The 12,663-nt window shown below is 46.5% G+C and overlaps 1 long non-coding RNA gene across 2 annotated transcripts in view; it reads right to left on the reverse strand.

Annotated features, from left to right (window-relative positions):
- Window positions 1–12,503, reverse strand: part of LOC131478373 (uncharacterized) — a 193,481-nt gene extending 180,978 nt beyond the window's left edge. For both annotated transcript variants that reach the window (XR_009244438.1, XR_009244437.1), the window contains exon 1: window positions 12,468–12,503. This is a non-coding gene — a long non-coding RNA (uncharacterized LOC131478373). The remainder of the gene's footprint in view (window positions 1–12,467) is intronic.
- Window positions 12,504–12,663: the final 160 nt, after the last annotated feature.

Raw genomic sequence — 12,663 nt, forward strand, 5'->3', positions numbered from 1 at the left:
GGAACTGAGTTCAGGTCTCTCACGTGGGTGAAGGCAGGGGCCCAGGAACAGAGCCCACCGGCCACGGCCAGGCTGTGCACGGCCAGGGAGCCATAGGAAAGCAGCAGTGGGACATCCTAAGGTGTGAGTTCACTGGCTGAGCCACAGTGCCTACTCCCACACCTCACTCTTAATAGAATGATGAAATGATACGGAAGGGACTTTCCATGCTGCCAAACCTGGCTTTCATGACCAGAGTGACTTCTAACAGCATTTTCTCTCAGATGGGAGGAACTGAATATTTACAGCCCTTCTACCCTTTTTAAGTCATTTCTGTAGTAATGATAAGCTCTCTGTTTCTGGATTTCTTAGGGCATAATGGGAAGTTCAGTTTTAAGAAAACATTGAAACAAAACAAAACAAAACAACACATTAAAATATTACAAAGTTATTACAACCTGCTTCATTTCTCTCTTCCCACGTGGCCTAGCTTGGAACACCAGGCAAGAGTGACAGACAGCAAACTGCAGCTGTAAAAGAGGGTGTACACACCTCTAGCCTCCTTCCACGCTTACCGCTTTATATCCCAGGCTTTTTTATTTGCCACAAGAAATCTACATCTGATCTTGTTTTCAAGGGACCTGCTGAGAATGCTGACTTGGTAATTGATCTTTTTGCTACTTCCAAAATGATTATTTCTCTCCCATAAAAAAAAAAAAAACCGCCAAAGACCTACATACTCAGACACTTCTGTGTGTTGCATCTTTGGACGAGGAGTGAACATTTGCTTCTTTGTGTCCTTGTAGTATCAGTATCATCAGTGGCACAGTGGTGACACATACACATTGTTACTAGCCTGCATGAATGTGACTTTGTCAGGCCACAAGAGAAATTCCAGGAGCAGGATTGTTGTAGGGCAGACGTTTTGTGCCATACTGACACTGCTCCTTCCTTGTTTCTTTCTTTTTTTTTTTTTTTCCTTTTAAGATTTATTTATTTGAGAAAGAAGGAGGGAGACAGAGATGATGAGGAAGAGAGAGAAAGAGATGAGATCTTCCATCTGCCAGTTCCCTCCCCCAGAGGCCTGCCAGGGCTGGACTAGGACAAAGCCAGGAGCCTGCGGCTCCACCCAAGTCTCTTCCATGCGGGCTGTCAGGAGTTCAGTACATCCCAGGTGCAAAAGATTAGCTCTCAATTGGAGCAGCAGGGACATGTGATAGCACTCCAGTACGGGGTGCTGGAGTCACAACGGAGCATTTTCATCAACGACAGCACAATGCAGGCCCCACCATGACTTGTTTTTTTCTTTCTAACTTGAAGCAGAGACAAGAGGGAGAGAGACAGAGGGACACACACACACACACACACACACACACACACACACACACCTTGTTCTAGGGCTGCGCCAGGCAGAAGCTGATAGGCAAGAACTCAGTCCAGCTCTCCCAAGAGTGTAGGTGGTAGAAACCCCATGACTTGAACGATTTCCTGCTACCTCTCAAAGTGCCTATCAGCTGAACTTGAACCCAAGCAATCCATTGTGAGAGGGAGTCTAACTGCTAGGACACACACCCCTGCCCTGTGTCTGCCTGACATTCTTCAACAAGAGACACTACGGGACACATGGTAGCAGCACTGGTTCTGCTGGCCAGGCCTGAGCTGCTTGAGGGAAAAATACTGATCTCCTAAGAGCCTGACTCCTTGCTAGCATATCCCAATATGCAGCCAGGCAAACAATCACACAGGGGATGGATGGAAGACATTCTGCAGTTTCTGTTTTTGCACCCAATCCCACTCCCCTTGAACACCTGTCCTCCACACCCACTTTCCCACAATGCACCATGAAGAAGATGCCGTAATGTACACATGTGTATGTACTATGTTCCACATGGATGCCACAAAAACCTTCCCAGCAGACAGTACACACACACACACTGAACCTTGCCCAGAGTCCACCTCGTTTGTCCATTCAGCTCTTACCCCCATCACGGGGTCCACTAAAGGGAGGAACTGTCTCCCCAATGCAGACTCTCCCACCACACCTGCTCGCTGTGAACAACCTGTTCTCCCTCTTGTATCAAGTAACCCTCCTCATGTGGTTGCCCACACTCACCTCTGAACATGCATTCATTCTCTCTCGTTACATAAACCCTGATCCCCTTATTACAGCCTATCTATGATCCTGCTTTGAATCCTTATCTCACACAGGTGCAGAAGCCTGGAATAAAACATCCACCTACAACACCACCATAGCAATGACAAAATCTAAAAGTAACAGCTAGGTCAATAGTTAACAGTACTAGAAATATTCAAAAGAGAATGCAATACAAGGAGGCTTCAGAAAGTTCAAGTGAAAATACAATTTAGATGCACACACACACACACACACACACAAAGGCCCGGCGGCGTGGCCTAGAGGCTAAAGTCCTCACCTTGAACGCACCCCGGGATCCCATATGGGCGCCGGTTCTAATCCTGGCAGCTCCACTTCCCATCCAGCTCCCTGTTTGTGGCCTGGGAAAGCAGTGGAGGACGGCCCAAAGCTTTGGGACCCTGCACCCGCATGGGAGACCCCGAAGAGGTTCCTGGTTCCCAGCTTCGGATCGGCGCACCAGCGCGTTGTGGCTCACTTGGGGAGTGAATCATCGGATAGAAGATCTTCCTCTCTGTCTCTCCTCCTCTCTGTATGCCTGCCTTTGTAATAAAAATAAATAAATCTTAAAAACAAAAAGCCTTTAAAATGCATAGATACAAGGGGTTTTCCAAAAACTCAGAAAATGCAAATTATGTAACAACTATGCATGCATGTTGAATGTTTTTGCACCAAAATAAACTTGCAATTTCATTTTTCTAAAAACATTTTGAAGCCCCTTGTATGGTTGAACTGCCCTGTAAATAGGTAATTGAAAGAAGTGTAAAAAATTCAAAACCACACAGAATCATTCCTTCATATTTTTCTTCACCCAACCTTCATTCTGGTTTATATTTCAGTTACAATACTGGAATCATGTAATGGTCCACTGAAATATAATTTTGGTGCAACCCTTATATATCTTTACACATTCTGAGGTGTGATAATAATCGTATTTGTGACACAATTCTGTGTGTGTGTGTGTGTGTGTGTGTGTGAGAGAGAGAGAGAGAGAGAGAGAGAGAGAGAGAGAGAGAGTGTGTAAATTTCTGCTAGGCTGACTTTAATATGGAAATTACCAAGACCGGTAAGAGAGTGTTGTTGAAATTCACTTTCCAGACACGCTTGTTTTGGATAACAATGGTGAGTTAACCTATGTAATCAGTTTTGCAAACTAACTGTTAAGATGCTTAAAGAAACAAAGTTTTGGTTTAAAGAGTTCTGCGTGTGCCTGAGGGGTTCCTGGGAGGGGAGATGTTTCTTTCAGTTAACTCACTGTTAGTGACTTTCACTAGCTGCTAGGGACTCCGAGATTGCCCCTTAGTTTCTCCTTCTGGCTGCAGCGGTTGCTGTGCCTATCCCACAGCCGCATTTCCCATCAGCAGGTTAATAGGATGCGACACACAAAAAGGCCCAGTGAATCTGTTACACTCTGCTTACTGAAGCTATGGCTGCAATACTCCAGTGCTGAAGTCAGTGAAAAGGCAGCAACCAAACACAACCCAAGGAAAATGCAAGCTGAGACAGCACAAAGATGCTTTGTCTAGGAATGGCAGAATTTTCCAGCAACTATCTGGAAAAAAAAAACAAAAAACACAGCAGGATGGGAGGGAATGTAATCAAATAACAAAACAAACCCAAACTAAAAGAGAATCTTTATAAAAACCAGCACAAGGACACTTTGTTTTTAAGTACACACAATGAATTTTAAAGATCTTTGTTCAGGAGGGAAATAAAGTATTATGAAGGACTGACACATTTGATGGATGGATGGTTTTTGAAAAACCACATTATCAATTACTTTTTCCCTTGTTTGGCTCCAGTCCAGTAATTTTTATTTGAACAAGCCACATGCTAGCAGGGTTTTGATGGCAGGAAGTAGCTGGTTGTTGTTAAAGGATACTATTTTGCTGATGGGCTTATCTAGGCCTCCCTCCCCTGTCTTTCTGATGGAACTGTGATACCAGAGCACAGCTTCAGTTGCTGTAAACAGAGTCAGGGATTGTTTGAGATGCCCACCCGTGTTCTGCTTGCAGTCTTGTGTGGTACAATCCGGATAATGTCTTCAGTAGCGCTTGAGAAAACAAACACTTGAATTGTGCTCATTTTTGTCCTCCACTTGGAAAGTTGGGTTTCTCTAACCATTCTGGCTTCATAAATGTGTCTCTTAGCCTCAAAGTCAGTTATGAATATTGCATCTTTAAAATATTAGGCTACTATTTAAAATAAAGCTTGTTGAGAAAACGAGATTAACTGACAGCCTGTGATGTTTTAAGGATCGTCCTAAAGAATACCATATCTTGTTCCAGCTGTTTCTTTATCTTAGCAAAACAAGGACATTAATGTGCTACTTACTGGTAAACAGAAGGAACACAGCCAATTAAGGCATATTATTAGTACTATCAGTTTTCCTTTGTAATTCAAGAAGGATTTGGGGGCTATCATCAATGGGCAGGAAATTATCTGTGAAAATCAACTATTGACACTTATAAGGGTATATGTGTGTGTGCATTTATGATAACTTCCTTTATGATTGCATTTTTTGTGTGTGCTACCATGCCTGAAATGTAAAATATTTACAAAATCTCAGTACATAGTGATATATGCTGTGGGTAGTTATTTAAGTATGTCTCTTGGTTCTACACTTTAAATACTAATTTTAGTTATTTTTTCTGATGAGCATTAAAAAAATAAAGCCATGGGGTTAAAAAGTGGACATTTGATTATTTATCAGAGCATGAACATAATTTGAATGAATTCAAATCTAATCTTGCTGAATGGAGGAAATATGAACTTACCAACCATTTGTTGACTCACTGGCTCATATCAAAATTCTCATAGCATAGACAGATAGTATTAATAGAGCTTACTACCAGAAACAAAAGACATTTTGTCTCAAAATTATGTATCCATTTATTCCTATCTCATTTGGAAGAGGGTAAATTGGGAAACAGGAAAAAAAAAAAGTACTTTATTTGGCAATTCTTCCTTCCTTCCTAGGCCCTGGCTTTGCTTATACTTGGTTCAACTACTTGGTAAAGTTTTGGTTGTGTGTACAAATAATAAAGAATTCATTAAAGTTGCTCTGATGCAGTGTGGATTACAAATTTCCCTAAAGTAATTCAAGATTATATCAACATTTTATTCAAGAAAAATCTAAAATTTTCTTTAATTTTCAAACACGTAGTGGGCAGTATGGTTGCTTATATGTCAAGCTACTGGCAAACTCTGCCCCAGAACTGACAGAAAACTGCCCCAGAACACAGCTGATAAACCTTCCACGCCATTCAGTTGTTATCATATGGTGGTTGCAGAGCTCACAGTACATCGCTGAATCTAATCTTTCCAACATGACTCATCTATTTACTGTTTTCTGAGCAAGCTGTTAGGGAAAAAATGATTGCTGAACAACAGTCTAGATGGTATAAAAATATTTCTAAATTTAATCTGCAGTAAATATCTGAAATACTTATACAGTCTCAATGTCTTGTTAAAATATATTTATACATGACTATTGCCATCAAAATAAATAATTTTCCAAATGATTAATTGTATCTCAAAAATTTCAAAGAACATGAGATCCTCCAGGGATTTAAAAATAAACTGTTTCAAGAAAGCATAATCACCAACTTTCTTAAGCTTATAAAGGAAAAACAGTTTATAGTGCTCTTTGAGTGCTTGATTCATGTCATTCCCAGAGTTTATGAAACTATATTCAGCATAGATTTCCTTTTAAAAGAAGAAAAAAAGAATTAGTTGTTTTATTTGAAAGACAGAGGAACAGAGAGGGAAGAAGGGAAAGGAGAGAGAAATCTTTCTTCCAGCGTTTCACTCCTCCAATGTCTGAAACAAGAGCTTCCTCCAGGTCTCCCAAGTGGGTGTAGAGGCCCAAGCACTGGGACCATCCTGTACAACTTGCCTGGAGCATCAGCAGGGAGGTGGAGCTGAAGAGGAGCAGCTGGGACTAGAACCAGCATTCCTATAGGATGCTAGCATCACAGGCAGGGGCACTCCAATGCCAGTCCCATACATTTCTATTTTAATTCCATCTTCCATAATCTCTTTGAAGTGCCCTCAGATAGCGGCAATGGAGCTGTCACCAAGAAACAAGGGGGCCCAGCTGGCGGTGAGTCAATGGCCACGCCCCTTGAGCCCCACCTGCAGAATCCCTGGAGCTGCTGGGAAGGATGCTGGTTTCTGATTGCACTTGAACTGCTGACCATTCAAGCGTCTGGCTTGTTCAAAGCTATCACAACAAAGAATCCAGGGGCTGCAAAATGAGGGTAGCTTATCCACTGACATATGGCTTATACTCATCATACCTTCTTACATATATTTTCTAATGTAAACATTTCAGGATATTAAATCATGATGATTATATATGCTATTATATACTACTTAGTCTGTAGTGTCTTGCTATGTTCTTTATGTGCACCCATGTGCCAGGCCAGTCACATACACTGAGTTATAGTGTCCCCCTCTGTGAGATGGCCATCCCGTATCTACTCTCCCTTCATAATAACATTTTGTAAGAAAGGGAGAGGCAGGCACCATAATTACTGAGAACACTGAAAGGCAGCTCTCGTGGAATCTGCAACCTCAAGTTCGATTCCCAGCATGTCTGCTTATCTGCTTATTAGTCACACAGTCTTCAAGAGGCCATTGCTTTCTCTGGACCTCCGTGTCCCGTTATAAAACGGGGGTTAGAACATTCCTCCTGTCTATATGCTTTTGCAGGTTTAATACTAGGCAGCAGAACTACAGGAAACACTTGTGGCCCCTTCACGTACCAAAGGGTCTCCCTTACAGACATATTTATAACAAAACCATGCAAACTTGCTTTTGTTACAAAGAGGCAAGCAGGTGTCCCCATGAATGGCCATTTCTAGTCTTCTTCTACAAGCAGTGTTGCTCAGGAGTAGCTATCAGGCCATGACAGGCGATTAGCTCGTTCCCACTGTTTTACAAGGATTGCCATTAAGAGAATGCATTTGACTTATTAGACTTGTCCTACACTACAGAATATTGAGAACAAGTCCTGGATTGAGTCACAGCTGTCAGAGTCCACAGACTAAAGATCAGAGGCCCTTGAAGGTTTATATCACTGTGTAAGACCTGGATTTTCCAACGAATAATCCTCATTCTAGAAGTTTGCTTCTTTGGAAGTATTTAGAAAAAGCTGGAGGAGCAGGAGAAAACAGAACCAAATTTCTCAGATGCTCCTGAATTAAAATGCATCCCATGTGGCTGACTCAACTTGGAGATGAAATGATGAAACATTGTTAGAGCCATGTATTTTGCACTTAGGTGCTAAGGGACTGAGAAAAGCAAACTTCTCTGTCTTACGAAGGGAACAGCACCCAGGTGAGACCAGGGACAAACCAAAGAGGCCAGATGACAGTAGACTGTGAAGGGGGTCCCACTCCCAGCAAAATACTACTAGGCTTTCAAGAATCATTTTCTCGTAGCAGGCATTACCCTGTTCTCACACCACTCAATGCAAGAAGTAAATACGCATGTTTTCTCTTGCACTGTGTGCCCTGCAGCCTGTGGTGCGAGTTAGCAGGAGTTAGGCTGAGTGAGGCCACAGCAAGCATCACTGCCCAGGTGTGAACCCTGCTGTAGGCTGAAAAGCGAAAGGCCTAGAAAGGCAGCCTTGTTCATCTCCCTGGAATGCAGGAAGCCTGTGGCCCCTCCCAGGCTGGGGAGCTTCTCCTGGCAGCTGTGGGAAACCTCTGAACAAATAAAGTCCCAGGATTCCCTCTCTCCGCCCCAGCTCAGTCATTAAATATTGCTTGAAAGGAGCAGCAAAGTTAGGCAGTGCTTAAATTCTACAGTTTAACCGAATATTCACTTGTCAAACTTGAATTTATGTGAGCTGTGAAAGAAGACGCCAAGAGGAGAGGCGTTCTGGACCCAGTCTCAGTATTGACAAGCTGTGCAGCCAACCCGCAGCAAAGAACTTTGTGGTCCTCAGTGGATTCATCTTTAAAGTGGGCATAATTCTACCTTTCATTCTTCAAGGCAAGTTGATGTCTCAGGCAACAGGAAAATCTCTTATAGGTCCCTTCCAGACTCAAGGACAATAAGTAACGATAATGCGAGTTTTTCCTCAAAAGGGCTATTTTGAATTGTATATTTGTTAGATCTGTTTTACTCTGCCAGCCTAGAAAAAAAGGGCCTGTAATCACAAGGCTTTTTTCAACTGTTTAAGACACTTGTCCAGATTAGCAAGAAGTCTAGGCTCTCCCCCAGAATGACCCCTGGCCCTATTATCTATGCTCTATGATTCCGGGAGATGGGATCCCACACATCAGGTTGGCCATCTGTCCCAGGGAACCCCCATCAATCCTGGGTGACTATGCCAAACTTCAACCCAAGAGTCCTTTCAGCAGGTGAAGAACTCAACATGGCCCCTCTCCCGGTGACCTCAGTGTTAGCTCTGTGCCCCGCAGTGACTTCGTGCTAACCCCAGGAGGGAACACAAAGCTTGTCGTGGTCCTTGCTGCCACCAGACGCCACCAGAGACAGCCTCAAGGGGTTCCCATCTCAGAGCATTCCAACAAGGCAAGTTCTTTTCTACCAGAAGCCTCCTTAGTACCAATACCACTTTGTCCCTTCACAAAATAAGGCAACGGGTGAATTTTATCAAGCAACGTGAAGATGGCTTGGTGCCAACCCCACACTGAACCCTAACCCATCAGACAAGTTTGAAATGTGGCATCTTTGTGACATGGATGCATGCTATCTCTTTAAACAAGGACTGTATATTGCTGGTTCCTCCATCTTAGCCTCAGGAGGGTGGTGATAAGTCAGTTACTAAGCAAGTCTATGGCTGATTCACACTGTATGATAAGTGCTCTTTTAGGTGTATCTTCTGAGTGCAGTTTGGTATTTCTGAATTGCACAGGAGAGCTTCTAATCTCATTTGAAAAAAAAAAACATCTCCCATCACTCCCTAGTAGAGGTGAGGAAGTGTCAATGTGAAGGGGGAGTTGGAGCGGAGGCAGGTCAGGTTCCTCCCAAAGCTTCATTAGCTGCTCCCAAATTGAAACAACAGATTCCTTTTTACACATGGAGAGGGATGCTTTCTTCATCCTCAGTCCAGTATGAATGCAGGCAGTTGAAGACCACTTTGCTATCTGTAGCGATCCTGCCACCCCGACACTCCTTGCTCCCTCCACAACGGCTTTGCACAGCATTCAAAAGAAAAAAAAAAATAAAAGCCTCCATGTATCCCGGATCCCCGGATGTGGCTATGTCTAATCTGGAGGGCTTAATTTTTTTCCCCTCTGGAGCTTAACAGTTTTGAAAACATCTTCAAGGGGGAAAGGCACCTGTGAGAACATCTGAGGCCCGGCTCTGATTCCTGCTAATGTGGGCCCTGGGAAGACGCCAGGTGATGGTTTAAGCAGCATGTGAGATCCACCGTGAGCTCCTGGCTCCTGGCTCCAGCTTTCCTCACTGCACTTTAGCCTGTGGGGGCCTTTGGGAAGTGAACCAGTGGGCCTGAGTGCATTCCCTCTCCCACAAACAGGCAGATCAAATATATCCATAAACATATCCTCATATGCACAAGCGCTTCCTCACATGAGGCCTCGGAAGCCAGTGAAATTGGATTCTTTGTTTTTTTTTGTTTTTTTTGTTTTTTTTTTTGCCATGACAGACAACTGACACTTAAGCATCTGCTGAAATGTCACCTCCTCTGGGAAGCCTTCCATAACCTCCCCTGTAAAAAACTCTCTTCTTTTTGCGCTTTATTTCCCCCATCACATGACCGTCACTTTGGCAGCACACTGCTGTTTGTTTCACTGCCCACCTCCATCAGTATGTATGCCCCAGGAAGGAAGAGACCAGGCTTTACTGAGTTGGTCTGGGAAACACAGTCATCTGAACAAGAAAAGAGCAGTATAAAATGACTACCTAGCACAGGGAATTGGAACAAAGGGATTTGGTAAACCAAGAGGTAAACAGGATGCCCTAAAGAATGCAGAAATCTCCCCTGTAAGGAGCAGGCTCTACACCCAAGGTTAAGATAGAGCACCTGAAAAAGAGCCCCTGGGATGCTCCAACACGCCGCAGATGCTGCTGGAGGGTCCCGGGGCTAGGTGTCTGGGCAGCAGGTGGACTCTGCCAGAAATCTGCCCTCTGAAATCCATACTGCAGAACTTGACAGGCACCCCTTTCCCCGACCGCCAGGGCAAGCTGCTCAGGGAGGTCTCTCTCTCCCAGATAGTTCACAGCCGCCCCAGGGGATTCAGGAGGCCGCTGCTTGGGGCCTGTCCTTGGGCGCCTGCCCCCTAGGAACCTGCAGAACCTCCCCGAAGAACCAGGAAGTGACTACTCCTGCTGATGTCTTCCCAGTGCTCTTGGTGGAAATGCCTTTGTATGAACTAGAACCATGTCTAAAAGGCCCAGATTCATTTTGACCGAGCAGGCGGGTGAGTATAAGGCAGAGAAAAGACATAAGCAACCACAGCTATGCTTACGGCTAACTCCCATATTTCAACATGTGGGAGGAGTTCAGTAATTGGAGATTTAATTCGAACCCAAGTGAAAACTGTTTGCTTGGCATAGGCCGCTAGAAGATCGGAACTTCCAGGCCTGGCTTCCAACCCAAGAATAGGCCCCTGACTCTGGCAGGGATAAGTAAAACCCCACTAACTTTTCGTCTTGGCTCGGCTGATCGTAAGAAGTGCAGTGGGCCAAGCCCAGCGAAGACCCGAGCAGCCCTGAGCCTGCTCAGGTGTGCCGGGGCCAAGCCAGCGCCAGCAGCTGCCCCACTTGGTGTCTGAGACGGTCCTCGGGGTTCCGCAGATCTGCTGCTGGCCTGCCAAAGCGCGAAACAGACTCAAAAATTGTATTTTAACGTCAGATTTAAGAAAAACAATAAACATCCTGATTTCTCTGGCCACTTCTTTGTTGACACAAATTGTAGGGAGAGTTGCAGAGAAAAAAGTCCTTGTTCCAAGCCGTTTGAGATTTCCTAAGCGAGCAAAGCCTTCCCCTTGTCCACTGACCCTTTCAGATTCTATTCTTGTATTCTCATTTCCTGTCCTGGGAAGCAACTGTGCACAATTTCAATAAATACGGCCCCATCCATGCAGCATCTTTTTTTTTTTTTTTTACACAAAGTGATGTTTATGCATTGATGCTCGCAAGAAGTGTTTACTGAGCACCAGCTACATGCATCTGGTAACCAACTCAAAACAATGATGTTTCTGTTCTCACACACTTGGTAACATTGGAACAGGGAACAGGGAACTTTGAACAGACACACTGTGGGTGATGTAGACAACCTATTGAAACATTCCAAGGGGAACAGAGAATCGAGCTGGGAATAAAAGTCGACTGTTCCTATCCCTTGCATCACTCAAGCCTCCTAACTTTTGATCTGAGACGGGGTGATGCTGATGCGTGTGCTTACTCCAGGGGGATGCAGCAGACAACACTGGAATTGAGTGGAAATGTGCCGTGTGAGCTGCTCAGGTTTAAGCGGCAATCGAGAGGCAGGGCAGGGCCACCTAAGCTGTGGCTAGGAAGGGCAGGGTGAATGATTCGTCCCGTAAGAGAAACCAACCAACCAACCAACCAACCAACAAGGTTTCCTGCCACCCTCGCTGAATTAACAGCGAGCACCACCTCGACCTCGGCCAACTGTCCCAAACCCGGTGACTTTCGCCAATCCCCTACTTGACCCGTTCGGAACTCTTTGGGGTGCACCAAAGGTTAGAGGTTCCCCGGGGAGGCGGGGAGCCCCGGCGGCCACCCGTGCCCCCCGAGAAGGAGCCCAGGGCTGCGGCTGAGGCGTCGCCGACCGCCCCGGGGCCTCCTTGCCTGCGGTGACGGGGCGCCCCCATCTCCTCAGCCCGCTTCCCACGCACTCTGTCCCTCGAGGCCTGCCGGCCCCCTCCCGCCCCGGGGGCCACGTGAGCGAGGGAAAACGCGGGGACAGTCCCCTCCCGGGCCCGCTCGCTCCGGGGTCGCACAGCCATGGCCGCGCCCTCGCACCTCCGCCCCGGGGCCAGCCGCATCCCGACCCCGGTCTCAGCTGCCCCCCGCCACCACCGCCACCGCCACCCTCAGCGAGGCGGCGTCCACGCGGAAGAACTAGGCCGGCTCCAGCGGCGCGGAAAATGGACGTGAGGCGAGCGGAGCGGGACGGGCGCGAGCCTCCCCGCTCCCGCCTCCACAGGGGCCGCGGCGCGTTCCACAAGGCCGAGCTTGTCTCTTTAAGAAGACATGGGACCCTAATGAGTGCGCATTCCCGACGCGGCCCTGACCGGGCTGGGGGTGGACCCGGCCTGCACTCCCGCCGCCGCCTCCACCCTCCTCACGCCGCCGCCGCCTCCGACACCTCGTTCCCAGGAAGCGGCCAGGCCGCCGCCGCCGCCGCCGCCGCCGCCGCGCGCCCGGCCCCACGTTACTTTGATTGACAGCTGAACAAATGTTTCCCCGGTTCGAACGCTCGCGCTCAGGAACGTCAGCCACGGCGAAGCCCCGCCCACAAGGGGGGCGGGCCGTCTCCGCCAACCACCCCGCCCCTCTCCACA

The sequence above is a fragment of the Ochotona princeps genome, chromosome 31 (assembly GCF_030435755.1).
Source record: "Ochotona princeps isolate mOchPri1 chromosome 31, mOchPri1.hap1, whole genome shotgun sequence".
Lineage (NCBI taxonomy): Eukaryota > Metazoa > Chordata > Mammalia > Lagomorpha > Ochotonidae > Ochotona > Ochotona princeps.